This window comes from Microtus pennsylvanicus, chromosome 1, assembly GCF_037038515.1.
Source record: "Microtus pennsylvanicus isolate mMicPen1 chromosome 1, mMicPen1.hap1, whole genome shotgun sequence".
Classification (NCBI taxonomy): Eukaryota; Metazoa; Chordata; class Mammalia; order Rodentia; family Cricetidae; genus Microtus; species Microtus pennsylvanicus.
Window position 1 is genome coordinate 45196050 of NC_134579.1, and position 16288 is coordinate 45212337.

The following is a 16288-nucleotide window of genomic DNA, read 5'->3' on the forward strand; positions in this document are numbered from 1 at the left end:
TGATTAGATTGACTCAGGCATATGAAATGTGGTGACTTTTTTATATCTTCATAGTCTGTTTATTTTTCTAATTAATTAAGTGATAATAGTTGTCTTCTTTTCAGTTCTGTAAATGTTTATTGAGTTCTTGTTAGGCACTATTTAAAGAACTTCAGAGAAGATAAAAATTAATACATTCCACAGGCTTATCTACTGAAGAAATCTGCAATTGATAAAAATAGCAATATAAAAATAATAGTTAATGAGCAGCCAGCTTGCTGTGCACTACTCATGGTATTTAAAGAAGATAATGTTTGTCATCATTCAATCTGGTAGCAACCAGGATACTCTTAGATATATGTTTTTAGTCTTTCACTTAATCACCTGGGTTTCTTTCTGTTGTCACCTCTTGTAAGAAACTTCTTTTTCCAAACCTATGAAAATAGCAGTTCATGTAGATCTCAGCACTGCTATTTTGTGTTGTTCTACTTCACTATCATAAATCTAATAATTTGCCTGGTTGTTTATTTTTTCCTTTGTTTGAAAAAATAATACTGGTAAACTATATTGTAGGAATTTGAGATTTCTAAAGGGAAAAGTTTAAATTAGTATATAATGTGTAATTTCTTCGAGTTCTAGATTACTTCTTTGTATTCTAGATGTAGAGATGAGTGGTTGGTTCATAGGTTGGTTAGTTAATTCTTTTATTCAAGAAATGCATTGATTGTCTACACCCCAACAGACACTAGTGAAGATAGTGTGAAGAAGACAAAGGGTCTGTCCTGTTTACTTTACTCTAATGAGGGAGAGAAAGAGTAAATAAAACTCACACTTAGAAAGTATCGTGTAATGGGGAAATTAATTTTCTCTAATGTCTTTTTCTGGACCACCTTATAATCTGATTTACTCCTCTCTTTTGTCCCTGATCATCCTCTTTTTCTGCCATCAGTAGTCTGGATCTCGATCCTGAATCTGTTCTCCTGTGGCTCCCTAAGGCATGCTGCTGCAGAGGAATTGTGATATTGTTCATGTTCTTGCAGTGCAATGATGCTGTAGTTTTTCTTTTCTGGACTCTTTTGTCTGTCAACCCAATCTAGATTTAGGTATCTTTTGTTTTGCTGGTGTGGTTTATTGCTTGCTTCTTTGTTTCTTTTTGTAAGAATGTTGTTGAATATATTTATTAAAGATCTAGCCAATTAAAATCCTCAGACTTTTTAGATGGGGGTCTTTCATCGTAGATATACTGGCTTATAGGATTAGCTTATGTTTATGTATTGCATTTCCATTAGCAAAACTGCTTTTGAGACTCTAAATGACCAAATCTCTGTGGAGATTTTTAGTAAATATAACCACAAGGTCATCATAGAAATTTCATAGCAAATTTAGAAAGATCACTTTCCAAGGACATCAAATATTAAGATCAAATTTTAATGGGAGAATTGCTTGTGGCTAAATCTTCTTATAGTGAAATTTATCAAATTGTTTTCTAAAGCCTTTTTAGCATCTTATTTGCTTCAGCTCCAGTCTCAACTTTGATTCTATATTCTCCTAATGTATGTGGTTAGAAAGGAATCTAAAAGGGTCTTCTCTAAGTGCTTGGGAGATGGCTCAGCAGGTAAGAGTACTTGGTATACAAACATGAATGCAGTTCAAATCTCTGGCACCCACATGAAAAAAATAGATACGGACAGTTATTACTGTAGCCCTCAGCACAGTGCAGGCTGGAGACTGTGGATTAAAGAAGATTTCTGGCCATCTGCCCAGCTCTAAATTCAATGAGAAACTCTGCCTTCAGGAAATAAATCGTAAAGTGATAGCAAGGACTCCTGATGTTTTCTGGTCTCTGTACACGTGTATGTATACACCACACATATACATTACAAACATAATTTCACACAGATAAATAGAATGGAATAGAGTTGTTTAAAAAAGGAACAGCCCAACCATTTGTGTCTCCATTCCTACCCCACACCCAGTTCTTGATCAACCTTGCTACAAACTCCATTGAACATGTTACCTTTGCTGCTTTGCATTTTTCTATCCTTTTTACTTTTCCTTTTAATTATCTGTGCTTATGCAAATATTTTAACCTTATCTATCATTTTTATAGAATCTGTATCTTACCTTTATAGATAACTTGCTCTCACTGATTTGCTAGACATTGTAGATCTTCACAGAGTGTTTAAGTATTAATAGGCACGGCAGGAAGAGTTCTTCAGTTGGTAAAGTGCCTGCTGTTCGTGTGCCATAGCATAACCGTACAAAGCCAGACATGCATATTCTTGAAACCCTAATGCTAGGGAGACAGAGACAAGACAGTCACTGGGGCCTTGCTGGCCTGCCAGTCTATTCTAATTGGTGATCTGTAGGTTAGTAAGAGAACCTGTCTCAAAGGAGGCGGATGGCGGATTTCTAAGCATAATTCCAAAGCTTGTCCTGCAGCCTCCAAGCACAAATATGTACATATAAGCACATGTGAAGACATGCCTGCACACACATTCAAAAGCATAAAATTTGAAAGTAGTAATATGCAAATAATTGAATTTGGAGTATCTCTTTTAAGTAATATGAATATTGAAACCTAGAAATCCTTGTTAATATCGTTTAAGAAACTTATTGCTACTCTGCCCTTTCAGAAATGTACACATAGTGCTTGGCATTGAATGTGACATGATTTGCTGAGAATCTTTACTGCTTGTTTTCAGTACTTGTAATGACTGTTAACTTAATTTTTTCTTAAAACTAGAGATATTACCATTCATGAAATCAACTACGTTCTTTTCAAAGCTAATCCTAAAGACATTACTGTAAATGTAAATGGGTTTTTGACTGATTACTAATTTTAAGTATTTACTTTTTTTATAGATAAATGAGTGGAGTGTTTGAAGTGCCCTTTGAGACTCTGAAGCTGAAGGTAATGTCCAGTGATGTTTGCTCATATGTAGTGATGAGGCGAGCAGGCCTGCTTTTCGTCCTGCCCGGCTTCCTCACGGCTAGCTTCACACCCGAAATAAAAACACGGAAATTGTATTCATTTAAACACTGCCTGGCCCATTAGTTCTAGCCTTTTATTGGCTAACTCTCACATCTTGATTAACCCATTTCTAATAATATTTGTACCACCACAAATTGGTGGCTTACCGGAAAGATTCTAACCACCGTCCGTTTTGGGTAGGAGAAGCACGGTGTCTGCCTTGCTGCCTTCTTCCTCCCAGCATTCTATTCTGTCTTCTCCGCCTACCTATGTTATGACCTATCAGGCCAAGCACTTTTCTTTATTAATTAACCAGTGAAAGCAACAGATAGATAGAAGACACTCCTACATCACCCATAGGTTTTATCTTCATGAACATGCTTTGTTATTTTTAAGACCTTGGATTTCCTACTTAAACTATTTTTATTGCCTTTTAACAATTAACCTCTACCTCAAAATAATTTATAATTACATGTAAATCAGAAAAAAACCTGCCATCTCACAGTATTTAATCCTAATTGGTTGATGTTATACTTTTTTCTACAAAACTATGTTACGCTTTCCATTTTTCCTAGTTTGAATTCCTATTTTAAACCTTGCCCTTTCTTTAAGTGGGCATATTGACTCAAAAGCAGAAACTAATTCATGCCCAGAAATATCTTTACAATTACTGTAGGAGGGATAAAAATGCTTTCATTGGAGACATCCAAACTGTTCAGATGACATTTAATAGCTTTAGATATAGAAGTCCAGATTGAGGGGGAGTCCTGCATTGTATAGAAAGAGCTCATAGGGCTTGAGAGAGGCTTCTTATACAAGAGGGTACTGTAATTACTTTGCTTCTAACATGCATGGTTAGGTCTTCCAGTGAGAATAACATGCTAGTGCAATTTATTATACAAGAGTAAGTCACAGATTTCATTGGAGGGGTTGGGGTGGTGTGACCCAAGGAGCAGTGGTGAGCACACACAGTTAGGCATGTGTGGCAGCTTGTTTTAATTCCTTTACACACGTGCACACCTCAAGCATTCTGTTTAACAGTGCGATGTGCAAACTGTTCCAAATGCAGCAGCAGTACTATTACCTGAATGTCAAAACTGTCAGACAGCTTTAAATCAAATCTTTATAACATCTTACAGAACCATCCAGCCCCAAGATTGAAGTAACAAACTCTGAAAAAACTTGATTCCCATACTTCCAAGTAGCTCATGTATGTCAACAGAGTAATGTCAAAGTTCTAATTCATCTGCTTTCTAATTTTAACCTTTTAAGGATTTTATTTTATTTCGCTTAATTATGGTATTTTCTACAAATTAATGATAAATGCCTTGATTAATAAAATCAAATGTCAAGGAAAATGACAACTTGATGAAAAATTAATACTAGGCAATATTTTAAGATACAGAGGTAATAAAGATGTATTCTTGAACCTCATATTTCATCATCTCTTTCTTGAAGGTAGGTAACCAGAATTCTCTTATAAGTTTTCACAACCACATATGACTATTCATTTAATTATATAATTTCAGGTATCTTCATTATGTTATTAGAAATAATTTATGTTATTAGAAATGTATTTCTAATTTATCTCTTATGTTATTAGAAATATATTCCTAATTTATCTCTTGTACTACTGTATCATTAATTTTTATTTTTCAGACTCCAAGTAATGCATATTGTGTAACATTAATAGTAATGAGGTTAGCACATCGAGAATTCAGTTTGTAATGTTTGTGTTTGTGCCCCCCCTCTATGTTTCAGTTGTCTTGTGGTATAAAATTTATCACTTTTGACATTTGTTTAGTTATCACCATTTTGTCTAATGAATCACCAGGTCAATTGGACTGGCTGGCCAGAGAGCTCCAGATCCACTGTGTCAGCCAGCCTAGCACTTGGGCCACAGTGCATGCTTCCATGCCACCTTTTGTGTGGGTGCTGGTGATCTGTACTCAGTTCCTATGACTGCATAGCAAACACAGTGTTTGTCTTTCTGAGACAGAACTCCTTCACATAATATCATTATTTCCATTTGCATTCATATTCCTGTAAACATCAAAATTTGGTACTGTTTTCATATATTTTTCTATTTTCATAAATTTAGGATTTTTATTGTGATCATGTATATATTTATTAAATGTTATATAAAATGGCATTATGCAGCATTAATGTCTGTGCTATAACCTTATATTTATATTTCACTGATAAAGCTTTACATCAAACAAAGGAGGGCACAGTAACCTCTTCTGTGTTTTTTTGTTTGTTTGGTTGTTTGGGACACAAAGACCCACATAATTTATTGTCAGTGACGTGGGCTCACTTTGGCCATCTGCTCATGTAGTGGCATTCTGGTCATACCTATCAATAGCAATCTTTGCTAGCTAAAGTTAGAATCACGTCTGTGTGCAGCAGACTAGGATTATTTTTAGTTTGATGTTTTATTTGCTCTGCATAGTGGGTAAGTAAAGGTAAGCACCCATTAGTACGCAGTGTATGCCATTCCCAAGTGAAAAAACACTTCAGTATAGGATTCCTGGAATATTTGCAGTTGGAAGTGGATTTTGGTGAATCTTCCAGGTTTTATTGTTTTTATGTAGTGCTTGGTTTCAGGCATCCAATCTGTACTGGCAAAGCCTTTTGATGGGTAGTGGCCACCAACATTGCTACCTTTGGTGCTTTCATACCTTTCATGTCTAATAGCTCTGTCAGCTGGTTAATCACTTCTTAGTAATTAACAGAACATTTCCTTTCCTGAGGAGGCTTTTTGGTTTTTGTTTGTTTGTTTTCCTTCCATTGCAGCACAAGGCTTCTATAATGCCCTATCTCGATACCTGCATTAATCTATAAGCAAAATCATTCTTATTTCACCTATCAGTAACAGGTACCCCAATTCTTTGACAGATCTTAAATTACATATTCTCCAGTGTGTTGTGTCCCCTTATTTATTCTGTTTATCCTTACATCAATTTATTTCTGCATATCAACCAAGTATTGATTTTTCTTTAGTTATTTAGTTATAGGATTTGATAAGAATCTGAAATATTTCACAATGTGTAAGATTATGTTTTCATTAAGTGGTGACGGGGAAGAGACAGAAATCTTTAATAAATAAATAAATAAATAAAAGAAAAAAAAGATTCTAGCTATTTGGGTTTTATACTATAAGAAATTGTTGTCTTTCCTGAAATGTCTATGAACAAGTGAGCCAAAGTGAAATCCAAAATAACTACTGAAAGTCTTTGCTTGGTGTCCCATCCTTTAAGCTTAGAAATGAGCCTACACAGACTCACTTTCAGGGAGTGGGGTATGATGCTCTAAACCTGATGCTTGAATTAACACACAAAACAATTAGCTGATTTTCTGTGAACAATCTGAATCTTACATAAAATTTAGCATTTAGTCTCTTATCTACATAAAAATGTGCTATAAATAAATTATAATGGATCAAAACTATATAAATTCTCGGTTTTGAAATATATATGAGAATTAATTTTTTTCGAAATGTCTTTTTTGCATCTTTTGGAACATCATTATTTGTTTTAAGCCTAAATTGTATTCTGTAAAATACAACTTAGAATTTTTGTATGGAAAGATTAATATGGCTTATAAAAATTCTGTTCTATATAAGTACTAGTAAGAATAATCATGATCTAGAAACAAGAGCCACCCACCTTATTTGTCTCATTTGGAAACCTGCATTTATTAACTGACTGCAACGTTCCCATTAAATACACTTTATCTCAGCCTTTCCTTTTTGTCTTTGGAAAAGACAGTCTCAATACCTAGACCATGCTGGCTTTTTATGGTGACCATCCTGCCTTTATTTCATGAGTGCTGAGATTACAGTCATGTTCAATTCCTTAGCCTTGAGTAATACTGTCTAATAAGGAAAAGAAATCAAGAAAAAAATGTAGATCCCCCCCCCCAAATTCTACTATCATTCTTTTTTCTTAACTACCTACTATCCTTCCAAATGCTCTGGTCTCTTTTTAGATTTCTTTAGTGTTTTCCATTTCTCTAATGATGTGGGAAATAAATTAGCATGCATTTGGGTGTATTTAAATTACTTACTGTAGTAATGCTTAACATGTCTTTGTAATACTCTTCGACTCCTACCCACAACTAATTAGTGACTTTCAGAATGAGAGAAGATGTTAGTTGTGCAGTAGCTCTATATTTACTAGTGATCAAAAGAGTGTTACTAATGTGCTTGTCAGTATTAGAAAAGAGTTAAGTAAATAAAGGGCCAGATGGTTGCGCCCAGAACCTATCAAGAGCCCAGTATGTGTGGGCTGGTCCAGCAGAATGACAGAAACGTTTCCCAGGCCAAGTGGAACTAGAGTTAAGCTTTTGCTAATATCAAGAAGAATGTGTTTCAGATGCTTTTAATAGTATGGTGATTCACATCTGCAGATCTCATTGACATTAGTTACCATACGCCTTGCATCAAATTCAGGCAGTTCACAGGTCTCAGCTAAGCCTCTTGCCATGAGTCATATTGGCATACAAAGTAAAGTAATTACCCTGGAAGCATTTTGTAGGTTCAGAAAATACTGGTTTTTTTGTTTTTGTTTTTTTTTTTTTTTTGATCTTACAAAACTCTATTTTTTCCTTTCCCTCCCCCTTTTCATTTTCTACTGGCATGATGTCTCAGTCCTTTAACATGCTCAATGCTGGGTAATTATGCACAGAAAAAGGGAGTTCTATAATTGTGTTTTTAATGATCTATTTTGGTAGATATTTGTATCTTCCAATAGATTATGTGACTCATGACACCATGGTACCTGTAATATAGTACCGGCCACAGTGCAGGTCTCCATAAGGAACCAGTGAACATTTGTTCAGTGCTTTGTGCTGCCGATCAGACTGGTTAGGATATAAGGAAAGCAGAGCCCTGCTCTGCCTGTGTTACTCTCTTCCATAGCCCATCCATTGCACATACCATTTCCTTCTCAGGTATGATATCAATTTTATCTCATAAATACTTTCAAAATCCTCCAAGTTTTTGAGTTTCTAGGATAGATTTTTTGGATCTGTTAATTGTTGAGCAGGTAAGATAAAATAAAATGTGTATTTTGAGGCATTTTCTTCTTAAAAGTCACATCAATAATGCTTGAGGAGATTAGCTAACTTTAGGTCCCTGCCTTCCTTCCCTCCGTGTATTCTTTCCATTCTCTCAACATTTGTTGAGTGTTAGCTCCATGTCAAGCACTTTATAGATGGCAAATAAATTATTGAGCAAAAGAGGCATATAATTATTACACCTAAGGAGATTATCTTCTAAAACGGAAATATTTTAAGACATAAATAGAAATTTCAAATGCAGATAATTAAATTACTCATTTTACTCATCTCTGTTCTCTGCCGTGGTTTCAGAAATTTGATGTACAGTGGAGGCATTATCTCCAGTAGCCTGCATTTTAAACACTGGACTACATCTGCATTGAAATGATAGAAAAGCCATGTTTCTTTTCACCTTGTCTTAACATTGTAGGTTGTTTTGGTACAGACATAGATACAAACAAGTGTTTTGCTCCATGATGAATTCTAAGAAAAAAAAAAGTTTTTCAAAACTACTTATACTATCTGATAAAGACAAGCTGCAGGCGTGTTTTCAAACCTTAGAGCTTGCCAAGAAATTTCATTTTTTTTTTTTAATTACAGAAGAAGTATTTCTTTAAAGTAACTTTTGTTAGTGGCATACTATTTATCTTTGAGGCAGGTTTAGTGATGGAGAAGAAAGAGCAAGTGATAGAGGTATTTATATTTTTCTCTTATTGCTCATGTGCATATATTGTTGTGCTCTGATGAGACTCTCCATTGTGCTTCCTATTGGGTTTGTACACCACTTGGCTTTCCAGCCCCATTTTTCATTCAAAAGTCATTATTTTGGACTTCAGCCTTACTCAGTAAAAGGAGGCCATTTCCTTCATCAGCTGTCCACTTGGACGTGCATTCTTTATACTCTTAAATATTTTGTATGCATCCATTGTTTATTAGATGGATTTGTCAAATTACTCTTAGATAACCAGTTTTTTAAAGTTATCATTTGGGCTGTGACCTTTCAAACTATGAATTATAAGGTTTGACCCCTTGGTTCACATTTTGACATAACAGCCATTAATTATAGTTTTTAAAGGACATTTTATTTCAGTTATAATTTGTGTTATGGAAACAGTTTAAGTGTTTTTCCCTTTAACTTTCAGGAATAACTACTCAAATACAAATGCATATCTAACTACAGACCTATAACTATGTAGTATGTATATATTCCATTATAGTGAATCATTGAACTACACATGAATATTTTATTGAAATATATTTGTACATATTATTCCGATTCATTGTGACATATACCTGTGGATATTTTTCATGCTCTAATTCTTGAGTTAACACTAAAAGTACCCTTATTTTATATAAGTCTACTATGAATAACTATGACTAACAGGATAAAAAAGCCTTACCAATAAAATCTAAGTGCATCCTTTTACTTTTCCTTAAATAGAGAAACAAAATTTAGCTGTCTAAGAATGGCCATTATCAAATGAAAATTCGAATGTTCTGATGATGATTTGAAGTAGTGTGGTATAGGCAAATATAAACTGTGAAGTGGTGGCTGCAAATATCCAGAGCTGAGATTCTGAGAGGGAAAGGACATGACAGAAAGGTCAGTGTAAGTGAGCTCAGAAGTATGTAGACTTCTGAGCACTGATATCATCCATATTGTAAATGGAGAATTAATACATTTAATTGAATCAACAGAAGATGATCATATAGCTAACAATAATAACACAGTTTTATGTTACTAGTTAATATTATTTAGATTATTTGTTTTTAAATTTGTCTCTCACATTTTGTATACTAAACTTAGTTTCTAATTTCACACAATTAAATTTAGGATATTTTAGAAAAATAGATACTTGAAAATCTGATTAATCTCCATAAAGGCTCATAATCACCCATTTGTATTTTAAATATATCTGAAATAACTATCTTGGTTTTGTTTAAATTATTGTATGCCATAAGGGAAGTGTCTGGTCTCTTACATACTGGATATTGTGCATCGTGAAAGACATTTCTCTCTGTGCTTGACTATGAACTTCAAGATGGTTTGTTTCTTAACATTATAGAAATATGTTCATTTTAATTCCAGAAATATGTTACTGTCTTAGTTGACTCTAGATACGCAAGCAACTTCTTTCATTAACAGACGGACATGATTTTAGAGTGACTTGTTGACAGCTATGTGGGAACGTTTGTTTATTTAGTATGTGTGTTTTGTACTTCCTATCTTGAAATAGCACTATACTTGGAGTTTAAATTGAGCTTTAGCCTTAGTTCCACTGCTGCTTCTTATCAGGGTAAGTTACTTCTTCTCTGCACTACTCTCCTGAAAGGAAAATGAAGAATGAGATCTCTTTCAAAGAGTTATGGTTAGGATTGGAGATATTAATAATAATATTGAATTCAATGGCTGACACACAGAATGTTACTTATAACTAATGATAATATAAATTGGAACATTGTTCACCGTTTTTTCAATCAGTAAGGCGTTTCCTTTAATAATTTCTATTTTCGCCGGGCGGTGGTGGCGCACGCCTTTAATCCCAGCACTCGGGAGGCAGAGGCAGGCGGATCTCTGTGAGTTCGAGGCCAGCTTGGTCTACCAAAAGCTCCGGAGAAACCCTGTCTCGAAAATCAAACAAAAACAAAAACAAAAAAAAAAACCCTTCTATTTTCTGATAGGTTTATTTCATTTTTCTCTTTACCTCATGAGCTTTCTTTTTTTCTATGACTACCTAGGTTCTTCATGTTTCCCTTTGAACATGAAGTTGTCATTTCTCCCAGTGTGAATTTGAAATAAGAGACCTACTCTTCAAACAGAAGTCAGGGTACTGCAATAAGGGAGTAATGATCCAAAAAGAGGAGAAAATTTTATCATAGGCTAGGTTTTTAGTTTTTTCTAAAATAATAAAAAATTAGAACTTATCAGCAGACAGTAGCCTTTTCTGATTGAGTATATAACTTAGATTACATTTTTACCTCTTAAACCTAGTAGTTGGAGTTGCCTCCGCTTTGTTTTCTAAAAAGGAAAAGTAACCACAAATACTGTAGAGATAACCCACAGAAAATGAGAATGTAGTTTCAAACCATACATTAGGTAAAGATTAATATTCAATGAGCATAAGGAACTCAATGTATTTCATCAATGGGCAAAGGAACTTAATATAAGAAGACAGAAATAATCAAGAGATGAATAAAAGAATGTCAGACATCAATAATAACCAGAAAAAGACAAATTGAATTATAGTAAGCTAGTATTTCATACCTGTTAAGATATCTTTTATTTAAATGCTGTAGGTATGTACTGCTGACATTGTTGGGCATACAGATTAGTAACAATTGAAAATATTGTTGAAGTCACTCAAAAGACTACAAATAGAATTGCCATATCATCTACCAATGTCACTTCTAGTTTAAGTTCAGGTGTATGGCAGAGTACATGGAGGAGACATCTGCCTCCACAGTTCAATCCAGTGTTGTTCATGGCAGCCAAGATACATAAACAACCTAAGTTGTCGTCAGTAGGTGATACTGGAGCATTGATACTCACATTTAGAAGTGTCCTATCTTTCCATCTTTCTGTGCATCGTCCTTCTGTCCGTCGGCCCATCTGTCTGTTTGTCCATCCATCCATCCATCCATCCATCCATCCATCCATCCATCCATCCACCCATCCATCCATCCAAAATAGGAATTTATTGTTTATATAATCACCTTATAATTTTTAAACATTATAAACGCTGGGATATCATATTTAGTGAATACTGTAGGTACACAGCTGCAGATTCTGCATGATCTCACTCATATGTGGAATCTTAAAAAGCTACACACAAAAGCATAGTTAAATGGTACTCACTAGAATCCCTAAAGTCCTGGGAGTTAGTGACAAAAGATGTCGGTAGTTAATAGGTCTTTTTATAAATCACCATGATGATATTTAGTGCATTACTATTTTTAAAGTTGTTACAGAGTAGAGTTTAAGTCTTTTTACCAGAAAATTGCCCTACGTGACATATTTTATGTATTCATATGTTTTTGGACATTGTGTGTTATACACCATATATATGTATATGTATTCAATTTTAAATTGTTAATAAATAAGTTGAAATTTAGTAAATTTAAGGCAAAAATATAATCATGGTGTATTCAGGTAGAATTTTCAAAAAGCAAATAATTTCTGAAATGAATTGCAAACAGATTTTTGTTTCATCAAATAAATATAATCATTTGTAAGGTTCCTCATAACTACATGGAATATATATCCAATAGCTTCCTTTCATATAGCTTCTATTGCTGTTATCCATTTTAGGAATTATTTTTCCATGGCACAAGTATTTAGTATTTTTTTTTACCCGAAAGAGTTCTAGTACAAGAAGTTGGAAGACTTAACAATTTTAAAATAGTTGTTCACAATGGGTACAGCGAAACTCAGTATTATTTCTAGATTTAAGATACCTTGTCCCTGGCTTTTCAAGATACCTAACTTTACTTTTGTTTTTACTTATCCCATTACGTAAAAATTAATGGTGGATTACACTGAAGTTCTTAATTTGTTTTCAGTCTAATCTTCGAGTCCCTAACTTGCAAATTTCTTTCCTATTTGCCCATCATCCCTTTTCTTGGCACACAATCTTTGCTCAGTATATAGTTTACTGTCTTTTAAACATTCTTTTCTAGCACCTTTACCCTTCCTGCTCAATGGGTCTCTCATGGCCCTCATATTATCAAGAAACAAAATTCTGTTCCGTTAGTTGAGGCCTTGCTCATTTTTCTAATGCAGACGGAATAGCTCAATCCTGTGTCTCCTCAGCATTTACTCATGAGCATTAAGAATGCACATTGTGTTACAGTTTTTCTTGTGTTTTCTACATGGTAAGCTTGTTGAGGAAAGGGACTGTCTGTCTTCTCATTAGTGTCCTTAACATATAAAAGAAACCCAGTAATATTCTTTAAAGAATTAGTTAATCGATGAACAGACTTAGAGAAACTAAATTGCCAACCTCACACACAATAAGAACTTAGCAAAGGAGTTCCATAAACACATATATACTGTATTTTCTTTGGCTCTTTACTGGATTTCATTTGGGTTGAGCATTTGTCTTCTTAAATTTCTATCTTCAGTAATGAAAAGAATTTTACTCTGCAGTGAAGTTTAATGTAATTTTAAGGTAAACTCTGTTTAGGTTAGGGAGAGGACTAACCCAGTTGCTTTAGATCTTAGTGTTTGCAATGATGTTGAAGGAATGACAGGACATTTTGAGTTTAGCTCTCTATAGTTTTATTATATGTACCACTGATGGTAGTTTGAAGCTTGAAACAGTTTTATATGTATAAATGTACTCAGAGACTGGAATTTAGGCAATAATTATCCTCTTAAGTGAATCTGTTTGGAAAGCATAAAATGGCATTCTTTTCCCAAAGAAAGATGTGGTTGTTTCGAGACTGCTCTCGCCAGTTTAATGGTGTCTCAGCTGAAACAGATGCCTTCCTTGCTTTCTTCTTTAGAAACTGCTTCATAGTTTTAAATGCAGCATATACAGCACACACAGGCACTATTAACAAATCAGAATGAGGCCAGGGGAAAACTCATCTAGGATCCACACACCTAAATGCAGTTAGTAAACAGAGACACTAACTCTCATTAAGCATAATTAAACCTAATATTGACTGTAAACTGTTACTTACCTTAAACTTCTCTGTAGAGAGAGTGGAAAGGGATTAACCTAGCAGACTGGGACATTAATTACTACCTATTTCACATTAAAGTTACCATCAACAAGAGCTATATTCATAAATAAAACATAGGAGGGATTGAGAGACAGAAAATATGTAAATTCATTTTTAAAAGGAAAGAAAATGTATATAAAAAAATAAAAAGAGGACTGTGAGTGATGCCAGCCTCAGCAAAGGGAACACTAGCTAATTACTACAACAAATGGACTAAAATAATCACAGAGGTATGTATCTTTGCCTCTGACTGACAGGACCTGCTTCCTAGGAGACTTGGCTCAGCTCAGCAAGAGGCTTTTCATGTACCCTTCCTGCCACTTTTTCAGGCTACTGAGGGTTTAGGAGAGGATGAAAGGACTTAGGAGAAATACAATTTCTTCCCCACTTTGCAGTCATTAATAGCAGTTTATTTATGAAATTTGTTATAAAGACTAGAAATATTTGGTTTGTCAATGAGAAAGCACAGTGTATTTTCCCCCAGTCAAAATGGTCTGGCAACTGGTCTCCTGCTACTATTTAATAATCTCCTTCTTGGGTGCAATCGAAAGAGTGTGTTGTGAAGAATATAAAAATGTCAGCTAAATTTAAGATCCACTGTTAAGTTTTATATTATGCTGTAGGCTCAAGGGGGTGGATTGAGGAAAGAAGAATTTAAAGAGGAAACAAAGTGAGGACAATACTGATATCTACTCGCCTTAGAATATTTTTTCTAGTACACCAGGTTGTTTAGGCTGCTACCCATGACCTGGTTTCTCTTTTCTGAAGAAGAGGCATGCACTGAGGGTGGAAATTCCTATACTTCTGCCAGGTGGGTGTTCTTTTTGTCTCTGAACCCTACATATATTCTTGGCTTAACTGTACTATTCAACCATAGTTTAGATTTAACTTGTTAGGCTCTTAATCAGGTTTTGGAGCCATTGTGCTAATCTTTTTCTTTCGGATTCTCATAAGCAAGCACCAGTGTAATGTAGTAGTAGTGACTATGAAACCCCGAGCCTAGGAAGTAAGCCTGTAGCATTTCTTAAAGGGGATGAGGAATTCAGTTTAGAATAAAACTCCTGATTTTTCATCATGAATTTAAAGTTAGTTTCACAGGTTATGTGTTTAACTAATGCAACAAAAATAATTAATGGACAAAAAAGTCTATCCTTCATTTCACCCATTGAACAAAAATTCACCAACTGATTGGATGACACAGGATGAACAAAAACAGTGAGTGTGAGAGTACTTCTATCCTCTGCTCTTGTAACAATAGTGACATCACGAAATAACCATAACAATGGCATTCATATTAATCAGACATATTTATACAGAATTAGTGTTGGCTTCTGCTCTATATTACCTTTAATTTTACATGAACTTTTATTATCTGAGCATATCAAAAGAGACATGGTGAATGAACAAAGAGGCCCTGTTATGAGACGAGTATTATTTGACATTTTGGGAAGCTCTTATTATAGGGTTTCCTCTTATGTGAGAACAACGGGAAGGTTGTCATAGTTTCTCTATTAGAGACACTGTGGATTTTTAAAACAGAAATGGAGCCAATTTTTTTTCTTGAAGAAAATCATCAATTAAGATAATTGGAATTATCCAAGACTTCCCCTGGAGGTTGGCTACCCGACCTTGTTTGATCGTGTGAAATCTTGACCTTACAGGGCATCTCTCAGTGTCATGGTTTTTTCCTTACAGGGCTAATAGCTAGTGGTTCAGTTATCTGGAAACACCTGGTTATAACAAAATGTAGAAATTTTAAATCTTCCACTCTCCTGCAAACCAGATGCTTTTTGCATATCTGTTCATTTATGTGCTAAAAGAGAATAGTTCAAAGTAGATTCTCTTGAGGCCTTCCCTGGCTTATAAACAGGTCTGACTGGGATTTATGATCATATACAAGAAAGTGTTAACCTGGTTCTTGTTGAATTTCCTATTAAAACCACCAAGCATATATTTTTAGTCTCACCAGTTACCACACGTTTATTTTGTCTGCATCTTGGGCTAAGATTTTAAGTCCAAAAAATAAAGGTAAGACTGTTAAAAGGAAAATAGAGGAGTCACTACAGCTGAAGCATGTCTGTTCTTGTAGCTGCCAGTGATTCTTCCAGTGGAGAAAGTAGAGGCCAGAGCTACCACCTGTCATTGATCTTCAGTTAACCCCCACCCCAAGATGACATTCACTGGGGAAAGTTGTTTAATAGTAAAATGCACCAACAATTTGACCAATTGATAATTTAGCTGCCTTTAACCTTAGACTTGCAGTAAAGCATTTATAGGGATTAGGATTTCTTTTTACTCCCATTATGTTTTCCTAAATTTCATGTTAAACAAGCACTGTGTTTGATGTTTAAGTAAAAACAAACAGCACTCCTCTATGCAAAAATGTCTGCCAGGATTGGAATTTAAGCACATAAAAACAAACTACAGCTTTAAATCACACACGCACTCACGCACGCATGCATGCTCACCCACACACAAGAAAACAAAAAACATGTTTAAATCCCCAGTAAACCACTTATGCAGAAGTAATAGGAAATAAACAGATTT

At 34.6% G+C, this 16288-nt stretch overlaps 1 protein-coding gene across 16 annotated transcripts in view; it reads left to right on the forward strand.

Moving 5' to 3' along the window:
• Zbtb20 (zinc finger and BTB domain containing 20) overlaps window positions 1-16288 on the forward strand; it is a 766528-nt gene that overhangs the window by 139321 nt on the left and 610919 nt on the right. For all 16 annotated transcript variants that reach the window (XM_075962725.1, XM_075962896.1, XM_075962754.1 and 13 more), the window contains exon 2: window positions 2845-2893. The gene's annotated coding sequence lies outside the window, so the exon portion shown is untranslated. The remainder of the gene's footprint in view (window positions 1-2844; window positions 2894-16288) is intronic.